At 49.8% G+C, this 27,362-nt stretch overlaps 1 long non-coding RNA gene across 1 annotated transcript; it reads right to left on the bottom strand.

The window, feature by feature from the left end:
• Positions 1–12,332: 12,332 nt before the first annotated feature.
• Positions 12,333–25,598, bottom strand: LOC131481664 (uncharacterized). Its single transcript, XR_009246487.1, has 3 exons — positions 25,518–25,598; positions 22,765–22,818; positions 12,333–12,413 (listed from the first exon to the last, which is right to left on the bottom strand). It is a non-coding gene; the product is annotated as an uncharacterized LOC131481664 (long non-coding RNA).
• Between the last annotated feature and the right edge of the window lie 1,764 nt (positions 25,599–27,362).

The following is a 27,362-nucleotide window of genomic DNA, read 5'->3' as shown; positions in this document are numbered from 1 at the left end:
TCTGAGTCCCCCGTGCCTGTGGCCAGCGCTGGGGTGGGCAGGATGAGGCTGGCTGGGTACAGTACAGTATTGCTGGGGACTTGGGGCAGGGGGAGGGTGGAGAAGGGGAGTCCATTCAAATTGACAAAAATAGAACATCAGCCTCATATCATTTTTCTCAAAACAAGATTTATTGAAGTTCTGTCGGTGAAAATCGCTGCGGTGTGGAGTGCCTAACTTATAGATTAGATTACTCAGTGGTGCCTTACTACATTTTTCATTAGAAAAATATTGGCTGGGAGAGTTTGACCTCATAATCTCTGCATTTTAAACAATAACCAGAGGAAAACCAAATAGAAGGCACAAGTTAACGTGTTCCCCCCCCACCAAGCATTTCCCCTGGGAGAGATCGGAGCGAGGCCGGGAAGGGAACAGGAGTGGAATCTGCTGTGTGAGCAATTCCCTATCTCCCGCCATTCCCCAGGGGCTGCGGGAGGTGGTGGGCTGCATGGAGCACGCGGGACTCAGGCCCTGGCAGATCCCTGCAAGGTGGGGGCTTGGGGGCAGCAGCATAGAGCTATGTATAATCTGGGACCCATGGTAGAGGACAGGAGGAGAATCAAACAGGGAAGAAGGCTCTCTGTCTCAGAAAGCACCCAGGCCTGGCCCAGAGATAAGAGAGGAGCAAGACGAAAAATCGTGAATATACTAGGGAGCATATTCAGTCTCTATTGACAATTAACTACCTTTTAAAACACACCTAGAAGAATGCAGAGGCCCAACTATACCTTCAACCTTACCATGGGGTGAAGAAGTCTTTCCTCCACAGAAGTTTTCTGGAAGAGGGAAGTACTCTGAGGTTAGGCCACACCAAGACAGGGCAGGCAAGCCTCAGGTATTCTGACCACTGCTCTGGCGCCAGTGTCAGAGGGCAATAGGCCCTAGGCCTAAAACCCCCAGGCTAAGAGCCATTGTGGGGAGGCTGGCTGCTTCCAGAGCCAGGCAGAGGGTCATGGGGCACAAATTCCGGCCACTTTACGACCCTGATCTGACTCCTCTGAGAGGGGTGCCCCACCCCCGGCCTGGGCTCGGTTTCTACTTTCTGAGACTTTGGTGATTTCCAAGTTCTGACACAGTCATTAGTTACAAAGAGCAATTTTTTTTTTGTCATTAAAGTCATTTTTTAAATGGCTCCGGGCAACATCACAGAACAAAGAAACAAAATATCCATGAAAAGACTTAATCACAAATTACTAATTATTTCATCCCCTTCTCCTCTCCCCAAATTGTGAAATCTGAGCCCCATGAAAAGGGAGCAAGTCTCCCCGTCCATGAGCTTGCCATGGCTCTTAGGCACCTAATCCATCATGGGGGTACATTTCCTGGCCACCCCCCTACAGCCCCGGGGGAGGGGGTGGCAGGGAGTCCTTATTTGTGACCTTTAAAGTCACCTTCTGCCAATGGCTACAGCCCCTCAGCCAACAGAGGGCAGCTCAAAATGAGTGGGGTCCCCCATCCAGAACCCCTCCTTGGCGGGCCAGTGGCCTTCCCAGCTGGCTTTCCATTCTGGGTTCTTTGAAGGCTGGGGGCCAGGGCACAGGAGCCACCCCCTGCCGTGGGGGCTCCTGGAGACTCCAGCTGGAAAACAAACTGGAGGAGGAAGTAATCCTGGAGGGGCAGCCCCCTGTCCCCAAACGTGAGGAAATAAAATGTGTTTGACACCAAGATGTATGGAGTAAGGGAAGTCCAGAGCAGGGCCCCTCCCTCCTCTCCTGGGGCTGACTCCCAGGACTGACTGAGGTCTCCTCATCAAACGACCCTGGGGGGGGAGAGGGCAGCATGTGGAAGAAGGTGGTGGTGGTGGGCCCCTTGCTTCAGTCCAAGAACAAAGGTGGTTCTGCCCAGGAGGAGAGCAGGCCTCTTGGGAAATGCCCACACTCACCTGTTCCTCTGCCCCCACACATCCAGTTTCTCAAGAGAGGCCAGCCTAGTGCTGACCGACTCTGGGGAGGACCGGCGTGCAGGTCCGGAGGCATGACCATTGGGAAGGATGGCAGGTGGGCTTGAGAATCTTCTGTACAGATCCCAACTCTAAATCCCAAATAACCTCCCAGCAGGCTCTGCTACAGCTCACCTCTGAACTTGACTCCAGAGTGAACCCAATGCTCATCCATTCAGCAAGTAAGTACTCATTACACTCCTACTACCAGGCAATAATAATGCTTTGGGAAACATGACAGACCCAGGTCCTGTCTTCACAGAGTCTGAGTGTACTCCTTTTCAGAAGATATGGATCAAAGGGAAAGCCAATGATATGTCCAAGGTGCCCGCCCCAGCTTTTGCCCACTGTGGGTATTTGGATAATTGCCCTTGGTTGCCTTCTGACTCCCTAGTCACACCATCCCCTTAAAAAAGACCAGGAAGCTAATCTTGAGTGTCTCCCGGACTCGCCTCCGTGCTATATATAGATACAAAATAGAGGCAGAAAAGGTGTTGGATGGGGAGACCTGCAGGCAAGCAGGTTTTCAATGAACAGAGACTACTTAACACATGCTTGGAGCCATTGTTCCCATGAAGCCCTTGGCATAAACGTCCACAATGATAGTCCCTGTCCCAAAAAGAGAGCTTAGAATGCAATCATTGCCTGCCACACACACACATACCTGTTCTTGCTCTCTTTCTCTCATCAAACTGTCTTCTTTCTTCACTTCTGACCAACATCTGGGCATGTGCTGGGACTTGGGCTGTCTCTATTGAACTGCTCTTTAAGGAGCAGGGTTAGATTATTCTGCTTCATTACCCTGCTGCCAAGGGGTGCCAGCCACTGCTTAAACCTGTAGGAAGTAGAAGCCTTCAGTGAGAGCTTTCCTCTGGGGGCAGGAGACAGCTGGCTGCCCCATGTCTATTATCCCTTCTTTCCTTGCATGATAACATCTCCAAGTGTTTGTTAGAACACAATCACCGGGCCCAGCACGGTAGCCTAGTGGCTAAAGTCCTCGCCTTGCACGTGCTGGGACCCCATATGAGCAGCGGTTTGTATCCCAGTGGCCCTGCTTCCCATCCAGATCCCTGCTTGTGGCCTGGGAAAGCAATCGAGGACAGCTCAAAGCCTTGGGACCCTGCACCCATGTGGGATATCTGAAAGAGGCTCCTGGCTTCAGATAGGCGCAATTCCAGCCGTTGCAGCTGCTGCTTGGGGAGTAAATCAATGGACAGAAGATCTTCCTCTCTGTCTCTCCTCCTCTCGGTATATCTGATTTTCCAATAAAAGTAAATCTTAAAAACAAAAACAAAAACACAATCACCCATTTTAGGACTATATTTCCCAAATCATTTGCAACCAAGTTTGCCCAGGTTACACAGGTACAAGTAAGGTACATCTTCTGGACTCTGCCTTTTATCCTTCCATTTATTTGTTTTAAAGGCAGAGACCTTCCTTCCAATATTTCACTTCCCAAATATCCACAACAGCCTGTAGTACGCCATGCCTAAACCAGGAGCCAAGAACTCCATTCATGTCTCCCATTTGTGTGGCAGGAAGCCAAGTATTTGCCCCTTACCTGCTGGCTCCCAGGGTGTTCATGAGTGGGAAGCTGAATCAGAGGACCTGGGACTTAAACAAGGTACTCCAGTGTGAGACGTATCCTAAGCAGTGTCCTAACCACTGTGCCAAACACCTGCCCCCTGACTTGGCCAGAAAGACCCTCTATATCTGTCCCCTTCCCCCCGTCTCCAGAGCAGCCTTCTGAGACTTGAGGATGGAAGCCCTGAATTGAAGATGGGGGAGCCATGACGAAGAAAGAGCTGGGAGCTTCAATGCTGGGGTGCAGCTCCAAAGCACTTCTGTGTAGATTTCACAGAACAGAGAAACAAACTGATTATGTGCTTAACTCACTGTTACTTTGGAATTTGTTTCATTTCTTTCGTTTTACTTCCTTGAGTAAAGGAAAAATAAGCAAGCTAAGGCAGCACTAAACAATATAATATGAACCACATGTTATCTTCTAAATAGTGTAATTATTTTGTCTTTTTAAATTGTTTACTTGTTTTTATTTATTTGAAAAGCAGAATGACAGAGGAAGAAAGACAAAGGAGAAAGAAAGGAGAGTTACAATACCTACCCCCTCATATATTATTTAAAATCTTGACACAATAAGATATGAAATTGATTATATAACATTTTAATTTACAATATATTCTCAAAATACTATTTCAAACTGTGAATATAATTACTAAAGAGACAGCTTACATTCTTGTTTTTCTCCATACTAAGTCTTCAAATCTCAGGTTACACTTTAACCCACATCTTAACTGGACTATCTGATTTTCTTTTTTAAAAAGATTTATTCATTTTTATTGGAAAAGCAAATTAACAGAGATACAGAGAAGATCTTCAGTAAGCTGATCCATTCTCCAAGTGGCCACAACAGCCGGAGCTGAGCTGATCTGAAACCAGGAGCCAGGAGTTTCTTCTGGGTCTCCCACGTAGGGCTTTGGGCCATCCTCCACTGCTTTCCCAGGCCACAAAACAAGGAACTGGAAGGGAAGTGGAACAGCTGGGATACAAACTGGTGCCCATATTGGATCCCGATGCAAGTAAGGCAAGGATTTAGCTACTGAGTCATAGCACCGAGCCCTGGATTATCTGAATGTCAAGGGTTCAGTAGCCACATATGTGGGTTGGCAATGACATGACTCCACATCACAGATGGAAGAGACTTGCTGGAGATGAAAGCTGGAGAGCAACTGATGTGCAGTACTGAGCTAGGAGTAAGAGTTCCAAAAACTCCTGCCCTCCCCGTCCCGTCCCGAGGAGGGCAGGCAGAGCCTTCCCATTGCCAGTAAGACGCTCAGTACAGTCAACATGCCTGGCTTCCACCTGGGAGGAAAACCTTTCAGACCGAATTTTCCTACAAGGGGTGCTAGCAGGACTGTCTTGGGAAGCAAGCCAACTCAGAGGAAGCAAGCGATGCTGGAGTGCGGGTCTCTCTCTGGTCTCCTCTTTGTCTTGACTCAGAAAGGTAGTTTAGGAGAGAAGATGCAGTTCTGGTCACAGAGACAGGAGGCTCAGAGCTGCCGGGCCTGTGACACAGACCTCCTGAGTGCACCTAAAGAATTTGGCTTGGGGGCTGGTGCGATGGTTCAGCTGGTTAATCCTCGTTCAAGCACTAGCATCCCATATGGGTGCCGATTCATGTCCCAGCTGCTTCACTTCCTATACAGCTCCCTGATTTTGGCCTGGGAAAGCCGCAGAGGACAGCCCAAAGCCTTGGATCCTGCACCCATGTGGGAGCTCTGGAAGAAGCTCCTAGCTCCTGGCTTTGGATCAGCTCAGCTCTGGCCATTGTGGCCATTTGGGGCACGAACTAGCAGATGTAAGATCTTTCTGTCTCTCCTCTCTGTAAATCTGCCTTTCCAACAAAAATAAATAAAAATCTTAAAAAAAAAAAAAAGAAAAATCAGGTTTATCTTACCACATAAGTAGCCCATATCTAGTGATAGAATCCTTACCATCAACTTCTCCATGGGGACCATAATCTAGTTTCTCTATCATCATCACAACTGCCTTCACTTCTCTCATTTTTATCAATATGGGGCAGGCATATGATGCAGTAGTTAAGATGTTGTTTGGGAGGGTCCGGCGTGATAGTGTAGTGGTTAAAGTCCTCACCTAGCATGTGCCGGGATATCATATGGTCACCCATTCTAATCCCAGCAGCTCTACTTCCCATCTAGCTCCCTGCTTGTGGCCTAGGAAAGCAGCCAAGGATGGTCCAAAGCCTTGGGACTCTGTACCAGCATGGGAGACCTGGAAGAGCTCCTGGCTCCTAGCTTCGGATTGGCTCAGCTTCAGCCATTGCGCTTACTTGGGGAGTGAACCATTGGACGGAAGATCTTCCTCTGTCTCTCCTCCTCTCTGTATATCTGCCTTTCCAATAAAAATAAATAAATCTTTGAAAAAATATTTTTTAAAAAAGAAATAGATGTTGCTTGGGACTCCCTCATGTCACAGTAGAGTGCCTGGGTTTGTGCCTTGGCTCCATTTCTATTTCCAGCTCCCTGCCACCCACATGGGAGACGTGGGTTGAGTTCTGGACTTCTGCCTTCCGCCTGGCCCAGCCCTTGTTGTTGTGGTCATTTAGGGAGTGAGCCAGCTGATGGAAGATCTATCCCTGTTTTTCCCTGCCTTTCAAATAAAGTTTAAAAAATAATACTTATCAGCATCACCAATATTTCTATTACACCCAAAATTATTTCTCTTATTCTTAGCTTCAACATCATATCCTTCACTGTGACAATAGTACTCATCACTTACATCTCATCAGCACCATGGCAACAATAATTAACATGACCTCTCGCCATCCCATTCCTATTATTTTTATAGTCACTCAGTTGATACAAGTTATCAACCTTGTTACAACAACCACTTCTACATCACCATGAGTATCAGAATCATCAACATCTCCATCCCTTGGATACTGTGAAGACACCCCAGCCCTCCTTTTTCTATATACAAGTCCTGAACATACCTATAATTTCTGCCTGGTCAAAATAATCTCTTGGGCCACTTGTCCTCTAGAATCTCCTTCACCCTATCTTTGCTTCAGGAACAAGTGATCAAAGACAGAAGCTTTAGGTCTCTCTTCTGCCTTTCTCATTCATTAATTTGTTCCACTGGTTTTTTTTTAAGATGACAGAGAGAGACAGATCTATTTGCTGGTTTGCTCCCCAAATGCCCACAATAATCAGGGCTAAGCCAGGTGAAAGCCATGAGCCTGGAACTCCATCCAGCTCTCCAACACAGCGGCAAAGGCCAGGTACTTGAGCTATCTTCTGCTGTTTTCCCAGGCACATTATCAGGGAGCTAGGTCAGAAGAGGAGCAGCCAGGACTTGAACTGGTGCTTGGATTTGGCATGCTGGTATTGGCAAACGATGACTTACTCTACTGCACCACAATGCCAGCTCCTAATATCTATTATCATCATCTGGGAGGGACAGACAGCTCCCATCTGGTGGTTCACTCCCCCAAATGCCTGGAATTCAGAACTCAGCATGGTGGCAGACACCCAGCTGTCAGAGCCAGCACTCACTGCTTCATGGCATGTGCCTTAGCAGGAAGCTGGAGTGAGGAGGGTGGATGCAAACATCTTAGCTGCTCAAACAATGCTCTTCCCACTTTGGTTGGAGGCTTTCTTTGAGTCACTACCACGTGTTGTACACTGAGCCGGCCTTGGAGTCACAGGCAAGTAAGACTCGCCTCCAGTCCTTCAGAGACCTGCAGGGTGACCAGGAGAGAGGAGGGAAAAGATAGTCCTGAACCTCACCACTGGTCAGGGATCCCAGTGCCCTTGAAAGTGAGCAGGAGAGACTCCAGCAGGCACTTGATGAGCACAGCTTTGCCCTGACACGGACATTTCCAAAGAGCTGCCCTGCCTGATTTCCCACCTGAGTGAAGAAAGGTGTGGCTTCCTGTGGTCAGCAGCAGAGACACTCTGCTCACCTGGAAGGTTCTCTACCCAGTCTGGGAGCCTCAGGGAGGAATCCTTGAGGGCACTGGGGGAGGGGGCAGAATCCCAAAGAAGGGGACTGTTTGCTATGGAGGTGAGCTGCCAGAGCAAACAGCAAGCCAGCTGCCTGGGTGGCTCTGAAAGGTTGGGGCAAGGAGGGAGGGTAAAGGTCAGAGTCCCTGGGGGCTGGGAAAGGGCCACCAGAATCTGTCAGGTATCCCAGAGTGTGGGTTGTGGATCCGAGCCTCTGCTGGGAGGTGGGGCATGGCCCAGCCAGAGGAAGAACAGCCTCAGATATATCATCAGTCAGTTCCACTAGCACATTTTGAGCTGGAGGACATCGGGCAGAGCAGTTGGTCCTCTTCCCTTACACAGAGGGCAAACTGAGGCACAGGTCACTCTAGGTCCACTACCAGCTTGGTGGCCCGGTCACTTTGAGTGCATTTCCACAGCTAAGTGAGCATCTACCTGGTCCCTAGAGCATGGACCTCTGGAACAGTTCTAGACTCCATGGGCAGCAGGGGGACCAGCTGTGCTGATAACTACCTAGGTGGGCTTCTTTGGTCTCCTCAGTTGACATCAAGAGCATGGCCAGGCTTCTGTCCACCTGTTCAGCCATTAACACTCTGAGTTTTGTGTTCCCTTTGTGCCTTAGCTCATGTGACCTTTGCTTTTCTGTTAACCCTCCTGTCAATCTCCCTCACCCCAATCAACCTTTTCATCCCTCATGTGCTGCCATGTCTACTTCCCACAGGCCTTTCCTCCTCAGGAACCAGCCACGTCCTCTGGCTAAAGCCAGAGTGGCATCAGGACTCAGTTGCCCTCAGAAGAAGTCTACAGCTCCTGGGACAGCCCCCTGGAAGCATGACTGAATCCAGGCTCTGAGGCCAGGGAGGGGTGGTCAGTAGGACAAGGATGGCTCAGACAATGCCATTGGGGCCTTCTGAGTCCAGCTGTGAAAAATGCAGCTGGGGCACCCAGTCCCAACCCTGTGGGCTTACAGTTTGTGAAGGCACAGCTTGGTTCATAGAAGTCTTCCCAGGGTCTTGAGCAGGCCTAGAGAATGAGACCAAAGAGCCTCTAGAAGCAGGCAGAAGCATTTGGGCTCAGCTGACCCTAAAACCAATGGGTTCAGGCCCACGGCTCACTGTCCTTGCTGCCTAGCCACAGTGCAGCACTGGGGCAGGCCTCCAGTCTCCAGGCACCTGCTGACTTTGGCTGGTCTAGGGGTATGCACTTAGGAAATAGAAGTTATCCAGGAAAGACAGTGACACTTGCTTACATACATCTACCAGATGCATACAAGTGCCCTGACCCTGTCCACACCTGCAAGTGTTTAGATGCCCCCATGGAAGCATACCCCCTCACTGACTCCTTCCCCCACCTATAACAAGTGTTTGTGGAGCAATGCCCTGGCCCAAGAATGCTGTTCCCATGATAAAGGAGGAAGCTTCAGCAAAACTTACAGCCTCACAGGGAAGAGAAAGAAACAACTGCTTCCAAGGCATTGTTAAAGGCATTAAAATCAAAGGTGCTATGATGGAATAAATGCCACTGGACCATAAGGAACGGGAGCAAGGGCTCACACAGGGCTGCCACATGCAGGCCTGGCCTTGGAAGGCTTCACGAGCAAGATAAGGGTTGGGGTCTTAGTGGCAGAAGCAATGCCTTTGTTTCATTCTTGCACAGGCACCTCATGGACATGGGTGGGCAGTGGATTGAGAGTTTGCCTTGTCTGGAGAGTCAGAGGTCTCAAGCTCAGTATCAGAGTTAAGCTCACTGACACAGGCAACACTGCACAACATCCTTGTATCTGCTTGTACAGTCACCCACAGGCTCCCATGGGCTTGAACTCACTGCAACAGATGTGACTTTTGCACACACTTAAAGATCCCCCTATCCCACACAGGTACTGTCACACATGCACATGCAACCCATCACACATGTGGCGTCTCACAGTCCGTTACAGCCAGTCACACACACACACACACACACACACACACACACAGAAGCTACTGCACACACAGGCGGCCACACTCCTGTTAGGCTAGCGGAGACAGGCATGTGCAGCCCCTGATCACAGCTAAATGTCAGCAAGTCCCTCTCCTCCCAGTTAGAGATGAATTGTTGTTCGGGAGATATTTCATCCTTAATGCTTCCTGCTTGAACTGGAGCATGCGTCTCGGGGAGGTTACGTTTCTCCCAGTCTGTCTGCTGCCCTCCTGCCTCTCAGCTTTCATGGCTTTGGGGGGGGGAGGGGGGGAGGAGGAGACTTCCCCTCCCCTTACAGCCTCCCACCACCCAAGCCCTTCCTGCCCTACCAGCTCAACTCCTGGGAAAAGAACAAAGCCCAGGCAATCGCCTAGATGCCTCCTCAGCTCCCAGCTCTTCAGGTGCTCCCAGAGTCTGGGATAGGGGGTGGGATGCAGTGTCTGGCCCAACTACTGACTGCACTTAAGTGTCACCTGCCCTCTGTGGTTTAGAGCAGAACTGCGGGGTGACAGGGATCAGCTGTGGCCTCTGCATTCACCTCACCCTCAGAAACTTCCAAACAAACAGGTCTGAGTAACGGCAGTGGAAAGGTCAATTAAGAGAACCTTTCAAGAGAGTCACTAAGATGAATCCACAGCTTCCCCAAAATCTCTCCTCAGTCCCAGCAATGCAGTGGGTGGGGATTTATGGATAGGAAATAAACATGGAGAGTCCAGACAATTAAGCTTCCAGAGACTCATCCCAGCCTTGTTTATAAGAGTGAAAAATTGGAAACAACCTAAACACCTCACAGTAGGGACTGGCAGCGGTACAGCCCTCAGCAGAATATCATGTAGTCATTAAGATGATGGTGTGGAAGAACGTGTGGCATGGTGAAAAGGCATTTCTCAGCATAGCGTTAGGTCAAACAAGCAGGTTGCAAAACAGTATGTATATGAAATGCAATGTGCTTTCCTGGATTGTATCCTGGAACCAGAAAAGGACACCAGTGGAAAAACTAGTTGAAGCCAAAAAAGCCTTGGAATAATAATGTTCCAAGGCTGATTACTATTTTCATTTTTCACAAAAGATTTATTTATTTTTATTGGAAAGTCAGATTTACAAAGAGGAGAGACAGAAAAGATCTCCATCAGTGATTCACTCCCCAAGTGGCTGCAATGGCCGAAACTGAGCCAACCCAAAGCCAGGAGCTTCTTCCAGGTCTCCCATGTGGTGCAGGGTTCCAAGGCTTTGGGACATCCTCGACTGCTTTCCCAAACCACAGGCAGGGAGCTGGATGGAAAGTGGGGGTGCCAGGATTAAAACCGGCACTCATATGGGATCTTGGTGTGTGCAAGGCAAGAAGTTCAGCTGTTAGGCTACTTCACCAGGTCCTATTTTTTTTTTTTGAAATATTATCTTTCAGAGACACAGAGACACAGAGACAAAGTAGGTAAGACATTTTCCATTTTCCCTCCAATAATGGTTCATTTCCCAAACACAATGGCTGGGGCTAGGCCAAAGTCAGGAGTCAGGAGCTCAATTTGGTCACCCAAGTGGGTAGCAAGTACCCAACTACTTAACCCTACCTTTAACCCTACCTTAACCCTTACCTCCTACCTTTCAGGGTATATTTCATTATTTTTTATATCATTTATTCTTTCATGTCTGTCTTTATTTATTTATTTGAAAGGTAGAATAACAGAATGCAAGAATCTCTAAATGTCAGAAACAGCCAGGGTTGGGTCAGGCAGAAGCCAGGAGCCCAGAACTTTGCTCATGTATAGGTGTCAGGTGCACAAGTACTTGAGCCATTACCTGCTGTCTCCCAGGCATGTGAGCAAAAAGCTGGATGGGAAGTGGAGTAGTTGGGACTCAAATCAGACACTCCTGTCTGGGATGCATGCATCCTTACTAGTGACGTGTCTACCAATTGATTTTGGTTTTTACAAAAACACATATGTGAAGACACCAAGTCCCTGGGTCTTAGATTTCCCAGCTTCTAGCACTGTGAAAAATAACCTTCAATTGCTTATGAGCTGAAAAATGTTTTTCATATGTATACATCAAGACCTGGGAGAGTACTCATCAACATGTCACCATTAGTAATGTCTTAGGGTTGAGAATATAGACTATTTAAAAATTTTGCATGTTCTGTATATTTTTAAATAAAAATAATAAATGCTATACTTTTGAAAATTCAGAAAAATTAAAACCTATTTGAGAAGCAAGGAGAGCTGGTGAGCATGTACCTGCCCTCCCATTTGCTGGTCTACCATTCAAATGTCTGCCATTGGCCCTGGGTCTGAGCCAAAGCTGGGAGCTGAGACTTTAGCCCAGGTCTCCCATGATGTGAAGGATGTACATTAGCAGAAAGCTGGAGTCAAGAGTCAGCACCAGGCATTAACCCCAATGTGGGGCACTGGCATCTTAACTGTTAGTCAAACACTTGCCTTTAAGAACTTGTTAACTGAGGCAGGGGCCAGTGCTGTGCCACAGCAAGTTAAATAGCTGTGTGTAACATAGGCATTCCATATGGGAGCCTGTTTGAATCCTGGCTGCTGCACTTCTAATCCAGCTCCCTGCTAATGCACCTGGAAAAGCAATGGAAAATAGCTCTCAAGTACTTGGGTTCCTGCCACCCACATGGGAGACAGCCATATGGAGTTCCAGGCTCCTAGCTAGCTACAGCCTGGCCCAACCCTGGTTATTGTGGCTTTCTGGGGAGTGAAGCAGCAAATAAAATCTTCATTTCTCTTCCTCCTTCCTCCATTTATCTGTAATTTTTAAAATAAATATGATCTATATTATATATTATATAATATATATAAAAATGTAGGGCTCAGCACAATGGCTCAGTGGCTAAATCCTCGCCTTGCACATGCTGGGATCCCAAATGGGTGCTGGTTCATATCCTGGCTGCTCCACTTCCTATCCAGCTCCCTGCTTGTGACCTGGGAAAGCAGTAGAAGATTATCTGAGACCTTGGACCCTGCACCTGCATGTTAGACTCAGAAGAAGCTCCTGGTTCCTGGCATCAGATCAGCTCAGCTCTGGCCATTAGGGCCACTTGGGAAGTGAACCAGCTTATTGAAGATCTTTCTCTCTGTCTCTCCTCTCTATAAATCTGCTTTTTCAATAAAAAAATAAGTCTTTAAAAAATAGATCTTTAACATTTTTCTTTAACTGGAATATCACCAGGAATGCCGGAAGCAGCTTAATTATCAGCACCACCACCCCGCCCCCAGTTCAGGCATGGGGTTGCTGAGGACCTGAAGGTCTGGAGCTCAGCCTTATAGGCAGGATCGTTTACTTACCCGTGCTAGCCACGGGTTGGCATGAGCACTCCTCAATTGCTGAGAACCCCAGAACTTCAGGATCTGAGATCATTTTCTTTGAGCCCACTCTTCCATCCTCTCACCCCACACACTCTTTCATTCCAATTTGTTCTCATTCCTTAAACCCTCTGCCTTCCCCTCCTTCTATCCCTCCCTAGCTCTACATAAGCCCCTTCAATGTTGTATCTCTACCTTTCTGCCATTCACTTTTTTAGCATCCAGTACTGGGCACACTGGAGCAGCAAAAAACAAAAACAAATATTGGCCTATTCATGGTGACTCAATTCATCTGTCATCTGTAGGGAAAACAACCTTTCTTTTTTTTTTTTTTTTTAAAGATTTATTATTATTGGAAAGTCAGATATACAGAGAGGAGGAGAGACAGAGAGGAAGATCTTCCATCCGATGTTTCACTCCCCAAGTGAGCCGCAACAGGCTGGTACGCGCCAATCCGAAGCAGGGAACCAGGAACCTCTTCCAGGTCTCCCACACGGGTGCAGGGTCCCAATGCATTGGGCCGTCCTCGACTGCTTTCCCAGGCCACAAGCAGGGAGCTGGATGGGAAGTGGAGCTGCCGGGATTAGAACCGGCGCCCATATGGGATCCCAGCGCATTCAAGGCAAGGACTTTAGCTGCTAGGCCATGCCGCCGGGCCCCGGGAAACAACCTTTCTTTATCTCTAAATGACTCTTCACAACTCAACAGCCCTGATCCACTTTCTCTGCAAGTCTTCAGCTTCCTCTCCCTCCCTTAGAGGACTGTCGCTCTGGGTTGGCCAGGCTAACGGAGCCCATTCCTCAAATAATGTTCCTCCACAAGCTGTCCCCAAGCTCACCAGAGCCCCTCTTTCTTCCCTCCTGTCTCTGAGGAGAAAGAGCTTCTTTCTTTCACCAAGGACCCAACTTCTGCTGCTGCTTTTTTTTTTTTTGGTTCTTTTTTTTAAATTTGAATTTTATGGTACAATTCCATAGCGCCTGGGATTTCCCCCAACCCTTGGCAAATTCCCACCCCCTGACTGAGTTTCCCCATGTTGTTACAATAGTATAGTCTTTCATAAGGAGTAATGATTCCATCAGTCTTTTAAATGTGCCCTGACATTGCTGCTACAGATAATGTTAGAGAGTCCAGCATCCCATTGTCTAGATATGTACAAAAGTTTCACGGGGAGTCTAACTTTGATTTGGAAGTAGGGATGCAAACTGCATTGTATCTTCACATCTGGATATGGTAGTCTCTACTATGCCACCACTATACAGTTCCTTAAAATGAGAAGCCATGAAACAGTCAACAACAGCTATGAAGTTAAAACAACAACAAATTATAGCACTGTGGAGTCGAAAAGGCACACCACTGAATAACCAACACATGGATGATGAAAACACAAAAGCCTTTTGAGTAAAATGATGCCATTGTGCAATCCATGAGCCAGTGATTAAGTCAACAAGAAAAACAGAAACTATCTAGGGGCTCAGGGCAGTAACCTAGCAGCTAAACTCCTTGCCTTGCACGTGCTGGGATCCCATATGGGCACCGGTTCATATCCCGGCAGCCCCGCTTTCCATCCAGCTCCCTGCTTGTGGCCTGGGAAAGCAGTCGAGGATGCGCAAAGCCTTGGGACACTGCACCCACATGGGAGACCTGGAAGAGGTCCCTGTCTCCTGGCTTCTGATCATAGCAGCTCCAGTCATTGCTTGAGGAGTGAATCAATGGATGGAAGATCTTCCTCTACATTTCTCCTACTCTCTGTATATATAACTTTCCAATAAAAAAACAAATCTTTCAAAAAAAGAAATCATTTGGAAGAAATGAAAATGAAATAGAAAACATAAAAATACATGGGATGCAGCAAAAACAACATGAAAAGGTTACTGAATTTATAATTTGCACGATGACTTCTTTGTATTAGAGAGAACATATGGTATTTGTCCTTTGGGGCTTGACTTATTTCACTGAGCGTAATGGTCTCTACTTGGGACCATCTAGTTGCAAATGGTATAATTTCATTCTTTTTAATGACTGAGTAATATTCCATGGAGTAGATGTACAATAGTTTCTTTACCCACTCCTCTTTGGACGGGCATCTGGATTGTTTCCCTGTCTTTGCTATTGTAGATTGTGCTGCTGTAAATATAGGATTACAGATCCCCTCCTCATATGCAGTTTTCATTTCCTTTGGGAATATTCCTAGGAGTAGGATAGCTGGGACTGCTGTGTCTTCTAGAACTTTCTCCATCTTCTGCAAGCTGTACCTCTTGTTTCTCCCTCTCTTTTTTCCCTCCACAGGCTTTTTAAATGAGCAATCCTTCAACTTCTCTCTAGTTCTTTGCCACTGACTCTTCACTCAGTGCCCTCACCATACTGGGGGTCTCTTATAGTCACCTGTGACCTCCAAACACACAAACCCACCAGCCACTCAGTTGCTCCACCCACTGGTTGCTCTGCAGGATTTGATGCAATTCTCTCCAACTCCTTGTGTTTTCCTCTTAACTCCTGGGCTACTTTTTTAGTCTCTGGTTTCTTTACTTCTTCCAACTGGCTAAATAATCACATAGGATTTCCTAAAATTCGGCTCCCAACCTTGTCTTACTCTGCTCTCCCTCTAGCCATCTGCTTGGAAGAACTCTGACAACTGCTGATTTCTGGAACGTCCAACTTCCTGCAGCACAACAGTGGATGGATGTCCCAGCAGTTCCTCAAACTCACTGTATCCACACCACTACCTCTGTCCCTTTAGTCTTCTCCAGCTTTTCAGTCAGCTTAACACCTAGGAGTCTCGTGGACACTACTCTCCTCCTTATTTTTCAAATCCAAGCCACTACCAGGTCTACATTAAGTCTGCCCCCCTGCCCACATCCCTTTGTGATCTGCCTTCCCTGTCCCCCTCTGGTTTTGGTCTTCTTACCCAAAACTGTGGCAATATCCTTATCCATGACCAGCCTGCCTTTAAACTTGCCGCACTCACACTAATTCTGCTGCAGGACCAGCCCCCAAGGCCCTAAAGTTGGAGCCACTATATGCTTCATTGTTTAAATGACTACATAGTCTTTCAAGAGTGAAGGCAGCTCTGTAAAACCACAAAATCGTTACAAAAATGCTAACACTAACCACAACTGGACAAGTGCGGGCTGGAGCTGCCCTGGACACCCAGCTGCCCTTTCAGAAGTGCGAGTCCAAGCATTCCCCTCTCTTGCTCAGAGGCCTTCCACGATGCCCACTGGGACTCCCCCAGCTGGCATTCAGGTACTTTCTGCCCAGTCTCACCTCGCCTGCCTCTCCACTCTCCCCTCTTCCTGGCCTGTATTCCTGCAGCTACCTCCTTCTAGAATTCCCTGCCTCTGATCCTGCTCTCACACTTGGAGGCCTCTTGAAACATTTGGTATTTCCTCCTTCACTGGTCCAACCACACTGATCAACAACTGTACACATCTCCCCTCCAGCTAACTCCTGGCTGGGCAGTTGCTTACAATGTGGCCTGGCATTAAACAATGAGCTGAGCCAGTCCGATGCCCTCTCCTGGGAATGTGGACTATGAAATACTGAGAGACTTGGAGCAGTTAGCGGAGGTGATGTAGAGAGGGGCTCAGAAAGGCCGGCTGGTCAAATGCAAGTCACAGTTATGAGAAATTATGAGGAAACCTAGGAAGCTCTCAGTACCGCATGCCCCAGGGGGCTCAGAAGTAGTTATGAGCTGGGGTCTTGGGGGTGACCTGAGAGAGAATCCTGACTCTGTTGCTTCCTGGTTTGAACCTGGGGCTAGTTAGCTAGCCTTCCTGAGCTTCAGTGTTATTATATGTAAAATAGGCATAATGATGTTGCTTACTAGTTAGTTAATCTCCCCATGCTCTTAAAAGCATTAACTGGGGAACCTGTGCCATGGCATAGTAGGCTAATCCTACACTGTGTACCACCAGCATCCTATATGGGCACCAGTTTGTGTCATGACTGCTCCACTTTCCACCCAGCTCTGCTTCTGACTTGGGAAAATAGTGGAAGATGGTCCAGGTCCTTAGACCCCTACACCCACATGGGAATCCAAAAGAAGCTCTTGGCTCCGGGCTTTGGAGCAGCTCAGCTCTGGCCATTGCAGGCATCTGGGGAATGAACCAGCAGATGGAAGACCTTTCTTTCTCCTTCTCTCTGTAAAATCTGCCCTTCCAATAAATTTTTTTAAGAGTATTAACTGAGGGGCCCGGCGGCGTGGCCTAGCGGCTAAAGTCCTCGCCTTGAACACACTGGGATCCCACATGGGCGCCGGTTCTAATCCCGGCAGCTCCACTACCCATCCAGCTCCCTGCTTGTGGCCTGGGAAAGCAGTCGAGGACGGCCCAAAGCTTTGGGACCCTGCACCCACGTGGGAGACCCGGAAGAGGTTCCTGGCTCCTGGCTTCGGATCGGCGCGCACCGGCCGTTGCGGCTCACTTGGGGAGTGAAACATCGGATGGAAGATCTTCCTCTCTGTCTCTCCTCTCTGTATATCTGACTTTGTAATAAAAAAATAAATCTTTAAAAAAAAAAAGAGTATTAACTGAGGGCCCGGCGCAATAGTGTAGTGGTTAAAGTCCTTGCCTTGCACGTGTCGGGATACCATATGGGTACCGGTTCTAATCCTGGCAGCCCCGCTTCCCATCCAGCTCCCTGCTTGTGGCCTGGGAAAGCAGTCAAGGATGCCCAAAGCCTTGGGACCCTGCAACCGCGTGGGAGACCTGGAAGAGGCTCTGGGCTCCTGGCTTTGGATCAGTTCAGTTTTGCCTGATGTGGCTGCTTGGGGAGTGAACCAGCAGACAGAAGATCTTCCTCTCTGTCTCTCCTCCTCTCTATATCCACCTTTCCAATAAAAATAAATAAATCTTATTTAAAAAGAGTATTAACTGAGATAAATATGGAAATCAATGGGTCTGGTTCAATGTTTAATGACTATTCCTACCCCTTAGATATAGTTGTCTGTAATAATAACTGAAGATACAGAGAAAAGTGAGTCCCAATAAGGTGCCCTTGCCCCTCAAAAGGAGATAAGTCACTCTTCAGGATGGCCCAGTTGCCATGACACAGCCATAGGCTCCTCCTCACAACCATTCACGTGTGCTGCTGACTCTGGCAGAAGGAAGAGGCCTTCGCAGACCTGCCTTCCTCTGGGATCTGGACCTGAACACTTCCCCCCACCTCCCAGAATGGCTGCCTGTCTATGCAATGTCCTGCCTGCACTTCGGATACACATGATGCTTAAGACTTGGCAGGACTCCATATTCTTTCTGGTGAACCTATGGAGAGGCTGTTGCAGGCAACTCCATGGGGTACTTGGTCAGGGACAGTCAGCATGCTATGCATGGCCCCGTTCAATGTAGGGAGGGAGGAAGGAAGGGCAGGACTAGTGTCCCCACCAACTCCTTCCCAGTTCTGGATTCGCCCGTGTGCTGCCAGGCCTCACTGCCTCTGGCCCTAGGATGAAGGGCAATGGGGCACAGAGGGACAACTGAGGGAAAAGGCCCTCTGGGTCAGGGTGCCAGCTTGCTGTCCAGGTTCCTCCCCGACTCAGAAGTCAGCCACCCGCCACCTTTTCAGACCCGCCCTGCACTGTGCCCCTTCTCACTGTGCCTATACCTGCTGACCCTCCCCCCTCAGAGGTCCTTCCCGCCCTTCCTCACAAGCCAGACTCCCACTTGTCAACACCCGGCTCAAATGCAGCCCTGGCCTCCCAGACAGGGTTAGATTCATTTGCTCTGATTCCACAAGCCCTTTTAGAAGGAGTTCTGAGTCCTATCTTGTTGCTCCAATTAGCCGTGTTTCCCTCCGTCTTCCCTGGAGGAGGTCTCAGGGACAGGCATTGTGTCTTACTGGTGCTCAGCTAAGGCCCTGGCCCACAGTAGGCTTCTACTACGGGTGGTCCGACTGAACCTAGGAACAGGTGAGTCCACAGTGTCTGCAGCTCTGCAGTTCCCAGGCCTGTGTCTTCTCTTCCTCCCTGGCTGACCTGGGCATTTCACAGCCCTGTGACTATTTTTCCTAATGGCACCACCGCCCACTCCCAGTCCTCAGCAACGTCTGCTGTCTATAGTGCAGAGTACTGCAGGGTTGTGGGGCTACGTCATCCTGAAGCCAGAGACGTGGGAGTTAGGTCCTTGGCAGGGACCACAGGGCAATGAAGACAAAGAGGGGCCATTTGACACGTGATGGAAGGGTCTCAGCTCTCCCTCCTGGTCAGACCTCTGATCAGGCTCTAAGCAGGGCTCCCACCTGCCTGCACTCCCACCTCCTACCTCCCAGGGCCTCTGGCTGAGCGGCTGGCGGAGACAGCGCTGGGCCTGCCCAAGCAGACAGCCTGTGCAATTGCTGGCTCCAGGCCTCCCAGCCCAGCTTGTAGCTCCCCCCAGAGTGGCGGGATTGATTGGCTGCAGCCAGAATGGGCACCAGTCTCCCTGGCTTGGACAGAAACGGGGCCATCTGTTACACCTCTAGTTAAAAGTACATAAAGTTGAGCATTTGTGCGCCGACAATACCACCCCTGACACCCTCCACGCGGCACAGCACTCTGGCTCCTTGGCAGGCTTGTGCTCCACGACAGGCCGGCACAGCAACGCCTACACACTGGCTCAGTTGGCACCGCCGCAGGCACCACAGCTCCACCCTCCAGCAGTCTGGCCCAGCTGGGGCCAGCCTGGATCAGCTGATCTCACCTGTATCAGAGGATGGAAGAGGGATAGGAGGTGTGTGAGACTCCTACCCCAGTTTGGGGCTGCCTGGACTGAAGATGATGACAGATTTCCAGCTCTGATTTGGGGAGACCCAGGACAGCTTGTATGTCAGTCCTGGGGAGCAGGCCTTAGGCAGATTGGGCTAGCTCTGGCTGGGCTATACCTTGGGTTTCCTGGCCAGGCCAATTAGAATAGTCCATCTTATTTCCTAAAAAGGTCATGCATCTTGAGTTTGGAGTTCCTCAAGGCAGCTTTTTTTTTTTTAAGATTTATTTTTCTTGGCAAAGCAAATTTACAGAGAGAAGGACGGAGAAAAAGCTCTTCCATCTGTTGGTTCACTCTCCAAATGGCTGCAATGGCTAAACTCAGTTGATCTGAGGCCAGGAGCCTGGAGCTCTTTCTGGGTCTCCCACATAGGTACAGGGCCCCAAGGACCTGGACCATCCTCCACTGCTTTCCCAGGCCACAAGCAGGGAGCTGGATTGGAAATGAAGCAGCCAGGACACAAACAGGTGCCCATATGAGATGCCAGCACTTGTAGGTAGAGGATTAGTCAGTTGAACTATTGTGCTAGCCCTGAGGTAGCTTCTTGCATCAACAGAGGGGACAGCTTTGGACAAGACTGGGTCTTGAATTCTGGCCTTGAGTTCTGAGTTCTAGACCTGGTTTCTGGGCCCCAAGATATAGACCTCTGATTTCTTTTTTCTTTTTAAGGTTGGCTTATTTATTTATTTATTTATTTATTTATTTATTTATTTATTTATTTAAAAGGCAGAGATACAGAGAGAGAGAGAGAGAGAGAGAGAGAGAAGAGAGAGAGAGAGAGAGAGAGAGAGAGGTCTTACATTTGCTGGTTCACTCTCCCAAATGGCTGCAATGGCCAGGCCAAAGCCAGGAGTCTCTTCCAGATCTCTGACATGGGTGCAGAGGCCCAAGGATTTGAGGCATCTTCTATTGCTTTCCCAGGTACATTAGCAGGAAGTTAGATTGGAAACGGAGCAAGAGGACTTGAACCAGTGCCCATAGGGGATGTGTCAAAGGCTACAATTTAATTCATTGTACCACAACACCACTAAACTCCATTCCTGGTCTATAGTCAGGGTTTAGACGTTAAAGGCCTTCCACAACCTTCCCCCATATACCTCTCTCAGGCACTCCAGTCAGGTCAGTCAACTGACCTCTGCTTTTGTGAGCATCTCTGCTTCTGTTTCTTCCTTCTTGCTGCTCCTCACACCAACCTGGAATCCTTTTCCTGCCCTCAACCATTCAATCCTTCCCACCCTGCCAGGACTCGCTTTAGTCTCTGCTGTCACCTCCCAGAGGCCTCTGCCTCACTGAAATGGTTTCTCATAAAGGTTTGTCCAGAGTGAGCCTAGAGATCCTTCTGCATAGGCAGCAATTGGCCTGGCTCTTGTCCAACCTACAAACTAGCACAGAGCTGGGCATATGATTGGGGGAAGCTCCAGGAACGTCCACCTGACTTCAGCTCAGCTGTGCGAAGAGGGACAGTACCTTCCCCAATGGCTATCAAGTGACTCTGCTAGTCACAGCACAGAAAGCAGGTGACCAGATACAAAAAGCTTTTAGGTGCTGGTTTACTCACACAATGGTTCAGTATACATTTATTGAGTACCTGCTGGGATGGATGCTGGGTTGTAGATGAAGCTATACTTGTGAGATATATATATCTATCTATCTCCCACTTGAACATGCCAACTCAAGTCTCAGCTGTTTTACTTCGGATCCAGCTCTCTGCTAATGTACCTGGGAGACAGCAGATGATGGCTACTACTTGAACTCCTGCCACTCATGAGGGAGACTTAGCCCCGGTTGTTGTAGGCATTTAAGGAATGAACTACTGGGGGTCCAATACAGCAGCCTAGTGGTTAAAGTCCTCATCTTACATGTGACAGCATCCCATATGGGTCCTAGTTTGTATACCAACTGTTCCACTTCCCATCCAGCTCCCTGCTTGTGGCCTGGGAAAACAGTCCAGAACGACCCAAAGCCTTGGGACCCTGCAACTGCATGTAAGACCTGGAAAAAGCTCCTGGCTTCGGATCAGCTTAGCTCCGGCCATTGCGGCTACTTGGGGAGTGAAACAGCACATGGAAGATCCTTCTCTCTATCTCTCTGGAAATATGACTTTCCAAGAAAAAGAAAGAAATCTTTTAAAAAATGGATCACTGAATGGAATATCTGTGTTTCTGTTGCTCTACCTTTCAAGTAGGTGAAAATAAATTTAAAAAATAAATACTAAAACCAAACAAAAGCCAATGCTGTGGCACAGTGAGCTAAGCTGCCTTTGACACTGGGATCCCATATCAGAGCACTCCTTTGAGTCTCAGCTGCTTTGTTTCTGATCCAGTTCCCTCGGACTACACCTACGAAGGTAGTAGATGATGGTCCAAGTGTCTGGGCCCTGACAACCACATGGCAGACTTGGATGGGTTTCATAGCCTCTGACTCCCACCTGGCTAGGCCCTTGCTGTTGCAAGCAATTTGGAGAGTGAACCAGTGGGTGGAAGACCTTTCCTCTTCTCTTGTGTCACTCTTTGCAATAAACAATTTAAAAATAAAAAGCAAGCCACCTTTTATGTGCCCATTCCTGTGTCTGGAACATAAGAGGAAGAATCATTAAGAAATGCTCTCAGACAGAATATTAATAAAGTCTGTGAGACAAGTCCATAAATACTAACCACAGTGCAACAAACCAACCAGAACCAACAGAAGTACTTAGAATCTTGGAGCTGGAAAGGATCCAAAAATGGTCAGAGACCCCAATATCCCACCATTGGCCCAAACTCATTTATATCCATTACACAAGATAATGTGGGTGAAGCTGCTACTTGACACAAAGTGAATGAGGATGCAGATGATGATGGCTATAACTGTGTAACTATTTTTTTAAAGATTTATATTATTTTCTTATTGCAAAGTCAGATATAGAGAGAGGAGGAGAGACAGAAAGGAAGATCCTCCGTTCAATGATTCACTCCCCAAGTGATTGCAATGGCTGGAGCCGAGATGATCCAAAGCCAGGAGCCAGGAGCCTCTTCAGGGTCTCCCATGCAAGTGTAGGGTCCCAAGGCATTGGGCTATCCTTGACTTCCAAGCCACAAGCAGGGAGCTGGATGGGAAGTGGGGCTGCCAGGACCAAATCTGGAGCCCATATGGGATCCTGGTACACCCAAGGTGAGCACTTTAGCTGCAAGACCATTGCGCCAGGCCCTAATTGTGTAGCTATTGTCCCTTTCCACATGTTGGCAGAAGCTTACCTGCACACAAGGCAACTTGTGCTACTGTTTATGCATCTTGCTTCAGAGAGCCACCTGCCAAGAAGAAACAAAAACAGCTTTCCTAATCAGGATCCCAAGCCTCCCCTCAAGCCACACAGTATGCCCAGAGCCAGGGCCTTCTTTAGTGTGGGGCATTGGGCACCTCTCTTGCCTCACCGGGTTCTAACTTGTCAGAGCTATACCAGTCCCCACATGGCAACTGATTTCTTGAGCACCTTAAGCTTCCAAAAAAATCTCCCACCAGGCTCCTATAGGATGTGGAGTGACCTGGTAAAGTCCCCACCCTGGGGATGGGGTGGTAGAGGCAGAGGAGGGCTGACAATTACAGGGAAGGTCTGGATCCTAACCAGGGCACTCACCTGCCCATTTCATATTTCATCCTTCTATACACAGCTAGCCCTGTCAAGGGCTGGCCTGGTTGTCCCAGCCCTCCGTCCCCGATAGCACTGGGAGGAACAGCCTAAGACTGGGGCATTTCATGCCTCTAGGAATGCAGGCAGTTGGCCACAGCATGGAGAGTGAAGCCATTTCTCCCTCCCATAGGTATCTCTGGGACGTTTTTGTGTTCTCATGTGATGGAGAGAGATGGAAGTTATAGACCATGAGAATCCTCAGAAGACTAGGATAAGGGTGGACAGGGAGAAGGGCTGAGGGCAGGTGGGGGCGGGGGAGTGCTAGGAGGTGCCATATGTATGCTGTCCCACCTCCTACTTGGGTCCCCCCAAACAAAGCACTGGATCTCTTGGAGTCTTACTTTGCTAGCAGTAAAACTTGACCCATGGGCCCAGCACAGTAGCCTATTAGCTATAGTCCATGCTTTGCATTCACCAGGATCCCATATGGGTGCCAATTCGTGTCCCAGCTGCCTCATTTTTCTTCTGTTCCCTGCTTGTGGCCTGGGTAAACAGTCCATGATGACCCAAAACCTTTGGGACCCTGCAGCTGCTTGGGAAACCCAGAAGAGGCTCCTGGTTTCGGATCAGCTCAGCTCCGGCCGTTGTGGCCACTTGGGGACAACTGAACCAGCAGATGGAAGATCTTTGTCTCTCCTTTTCTCTATAAATCTTTCCAATTAAAAAAACAAACAAACAAACAACAACAACAACAACAAAATCCTTGACCTACAGAAGTTTTCTCCTATCCGCAGGGAGGACTACAAGAAGATTACAGTCAAATCCCTTCCGGGATCAGTCTTCTCCATAGGCTGGGCAAGACTGGGGTACACTAAAGCCTGGGTGCCCCTCAAACTGGACTTGCACTGTCTCCAACTCTGGGGCCAGAGGTGTGTCTACTGCCTGCAACTACTCCTGCAGTCTCCTGGTCCACCTCTGGCCCCTCTTCAATCCAGTTACAATATCTGTGATTTTTTTCTTCTCTATTTCTAATACCGCACCCACCCTCAGGGCATCTTTAGCTTCCCAAGAGCCCAGCTGGGAGGCAGCCAGGGAATCTTCCTGTTTTCATAAGCATAAACCAAGGTGTGCTTTGGGTTAGAAACCAGTGGGTAGGGGCCTGTCTTGTGGCTGAGCACACTGCATCCCACACGGGTGCTTGTTGGAGTTTCGGCTCCTCCATTTCAGATCCAGTTCTCTATTAATCTGCCTGGGAAAGCTGTGGATGAAACCTTAGAAGAAGATCCAAGTGTTTGGACCCCTGCATCCATGCAGAAGACCCCGAAGCTATTGGCCTCAGCCTGTGCTAGAATTTGGGGCTCGAACCAGCAGATGGAAGACCTATCTCTCCCTAGCTGTGCAAAAAAAAAAAAAAAAAAAAAAAAAAAAAGAACTTCTTTCCAGGGTGGTCTTGAACTAGGTTAAGCCCTCCTTGCAGGCTGGATCCTCAAGGGTCACTGACAGACAAGCTAGAGCATGTGGTGGGCGTTTCTGGGTCTCCCTGGGCACCAGGGATGGGAAGTGTGCTCCCAAGCGCTGCGGCCAAGGCACCCCGGGAACCAGAGCCTTCACTTTGGGGCAGTTCCTCTGCTAACATCCCTGGCTGTGTGGGAACAGCGTTTTATTAAATGCTTCACACAGATTTGGTATAATAAAGATTGAATATATTATATCCTTTGCCTCCCCCAGAGTGAGACAGTAATAAGAGAGGCTAAAAACAATCAAGTGCAACATAAATATCGCGTAATGGGACTAAGGGCGAGGGACGCGTGGCAAGCCCAGGACTGGGGCTCGGGGACAAAGTCATTGCGGTGTTGGTCGCCAGCTCCCTCACCCCATTCCCCAACCCTGACACTCCAGAGGGCCCCCATGCCTGACTTCTATCTCGCTCGCCTGCAGCCAGTCCCGCCTCTACGCCAGGAGCCACGACCTCAGAAGGCGCCCGGGGACGCGGGGCCAGCTTGGGCCCAGACCAGGCTTCCCCATGGGAGCCGCTGGAAGGCGGATGAATCCCAGTCTGAGGGCTCCAACCTTGGCCCTGCCGCCCGCCAGGCCTCCCCGACTAGTGGTCCTCGGCCCCTGTGCCCATGCTCCCTTCTAGGGTCGTGCTTGCGACCATCTCAGGGCATCTCCAAAGTCGTTCGCCCCCCCAAAAAAGGAGAAGCTCTCGCTGAGGCAGCTTGGGGAAGCGGCTTGGGAAAGGGGCGGCTCAGAGAGTTGGCCCGACCCTTCTGTGCCCTAAGTTGCCCCGGCCCTGCGTTTAGCCTTCCCTGGTGAGACCTGGCTGCTTAAGCCCCTCAGCGCTTCCCAATCAGATCTGGGTTCCAATGTCAATCTCACCTGTGGCGCCGAGGAGCCCGCCACGCCCTGAGCCGCCATTTTCTCTTCAGCAAAATGGAGACAGGGAAGGGTTCAGAGAGGGAAGGGTTCGGAGAGGTCTCCAGCGCTTGGCACTCAGCACGGGCTGTAGAAAAAAAAAAAAGAAAAACCAGCTACCAGCTGCTTCCGAGATACTCGTTGAAATAAAGCGGAAATTTCAGACGTGAGATTCGCGTGAACGTTACTTTTTTCTGAGGTGCCGCAGGAAATCCCTTTTAACGAAAGGAAGGCCTGAGCCTCTGGCAGCATTCCCCCAGCCCTCCAGCCCTGGGCTACGGACTTAGCCTAAAACCCTCCGGGGTGGCGGCGCTGGGGCCGGCCGGAGGCATAGCAAGTCCCAGCCCACCTCGGTCTCAGCCCCTGAAACTCTGGTCCTCGCTGAGGTCTCCTCGGGCTCCGAGGCAGAGGAGCCTCTCCAACCCAAGGCAAACGGATGAGAAAGAAATACGTCGAGGTCGTTGGAGACGGAATCGGTAGCTGCACAAGACAGACAACTGGGGGAGCGGGGTGGAGGGGAGCTACTTTGGGGCTGGCTGCGACCCGCGGAGCCCGTGTGTGAGGGGCGAGGACCCCCAGCCTGACCGCTCGGCCGAGGGGAGGCCTCAAGCGGTGGGGGTGGGGAGAGAGCCGGATGCGCTGAGGGCGTGAGGCGTGTGGAAAGGCACTGAAGGAATTGCGGCCTTGGTGGGTATGGGGTGCAAGAGGGACTCCTCCAAACCAGCAACTTGTAGAAAAAAGCCAAAGGAAGCTGGCTCTGCGCAAACGAAATAAACCTATGGGCGCTACACACTCTCTTCACCGCGCGGGGGCAAGCGCTGGGGGCCGGGTCAGGTCGGGGGTAGGATCCTGGTACCAACGGGATTGGACCTGCACATACTTGACTGGAGGAGGCCAGGGACCTTAGGAGTCCACGGCCAGAGAAGAAGGGCCCCGAGGCTTCCCTAGCCCTAACGCCTCGCTTAGATGGCAAAAGGAAATCCAAGCCTGGGAAAATCTGTCTCCTCCCGGTGCCCGAAGGACCCAAGCTCCGCGTGAAGGACCGAGCCGGTCTTCACGCTGCCCGCGTTCCCGAGGCGGGTGGACGCGGTTGCGGCCAGGGTCTCCGCCGGTCAGACACCCCGCAGACCCCACGCTGGCCTCCAGCTCGCAACCGCCCTCTCTTGCCCAGCGCTGGAGACTGGAAGAGGTGCTTTCGTTGGGACGGCCAGCAGGCAGCCCAGGTGACCTGCCAGGCCTCAGGGTCTCCGGTCCCAGGGATCCCGGACTTGCTTCTACCTTTCCCATCCCCATTCCACCCCAGGGCACCTAGGTCGCTGGCAGGCCTGGCAATCTCTCCCCGCCCTTCTCCCTTCGGCGAGGCCGGGAGGGGCCTCACCAGAGGCGGCTGCGCTAATGCGATGAGCACCAGCACGGCTGCTGAATTATTCACGTGCAGTTTATTAGGGAAAGGCCTGAGTCAGGCCTTTCCGGTGTCCGCCTAACAGTCCCGCTTTTGCCCCTCGGTCTCCGCACACGACCGGACCTTAGTGGAACGTAGACACGGTGACTACCACTGGTGGCTTTGCTTGCACCTGGAGCTTCTGGGACCCGCTGGGTTAGTGAGAGACAGAAACAGTTCTTGGAATTTTTGGCTTCTTCAAGGACCAGAATCCCCGTTTTTGTGTGCCAGGGAGCTACCAGGCCCGGATTCAGCCACCCTCACCCCAATCCTAAACAGCCAGCCCCCCCCAACCTCCCAGCCCTTGCTGCCCCAAGCTGCACAAGTGCTGGGTGTGTCCACGGGTTCATCCTGGCCCCAGTAACTAC

The sequence above is a fragment of the Ochotona princeps genome, chromosome 13 (assembly GCF_030435755.1).
Source record: "Ochotona princeps isolate mOchPri1 chromosome 13, mOchPri1.hap1, whole genome shotgun sequence".
NCBI classification, from domain to species: Eukaryota; Metazoa; Chordata; class Mammalia; order Lagomorpha; family Ochotonidae; genus Ochotona; species Ochotona princeps.
This window is presented reverse-complemented; position numbering and strand designations above follow the sequence as displayed.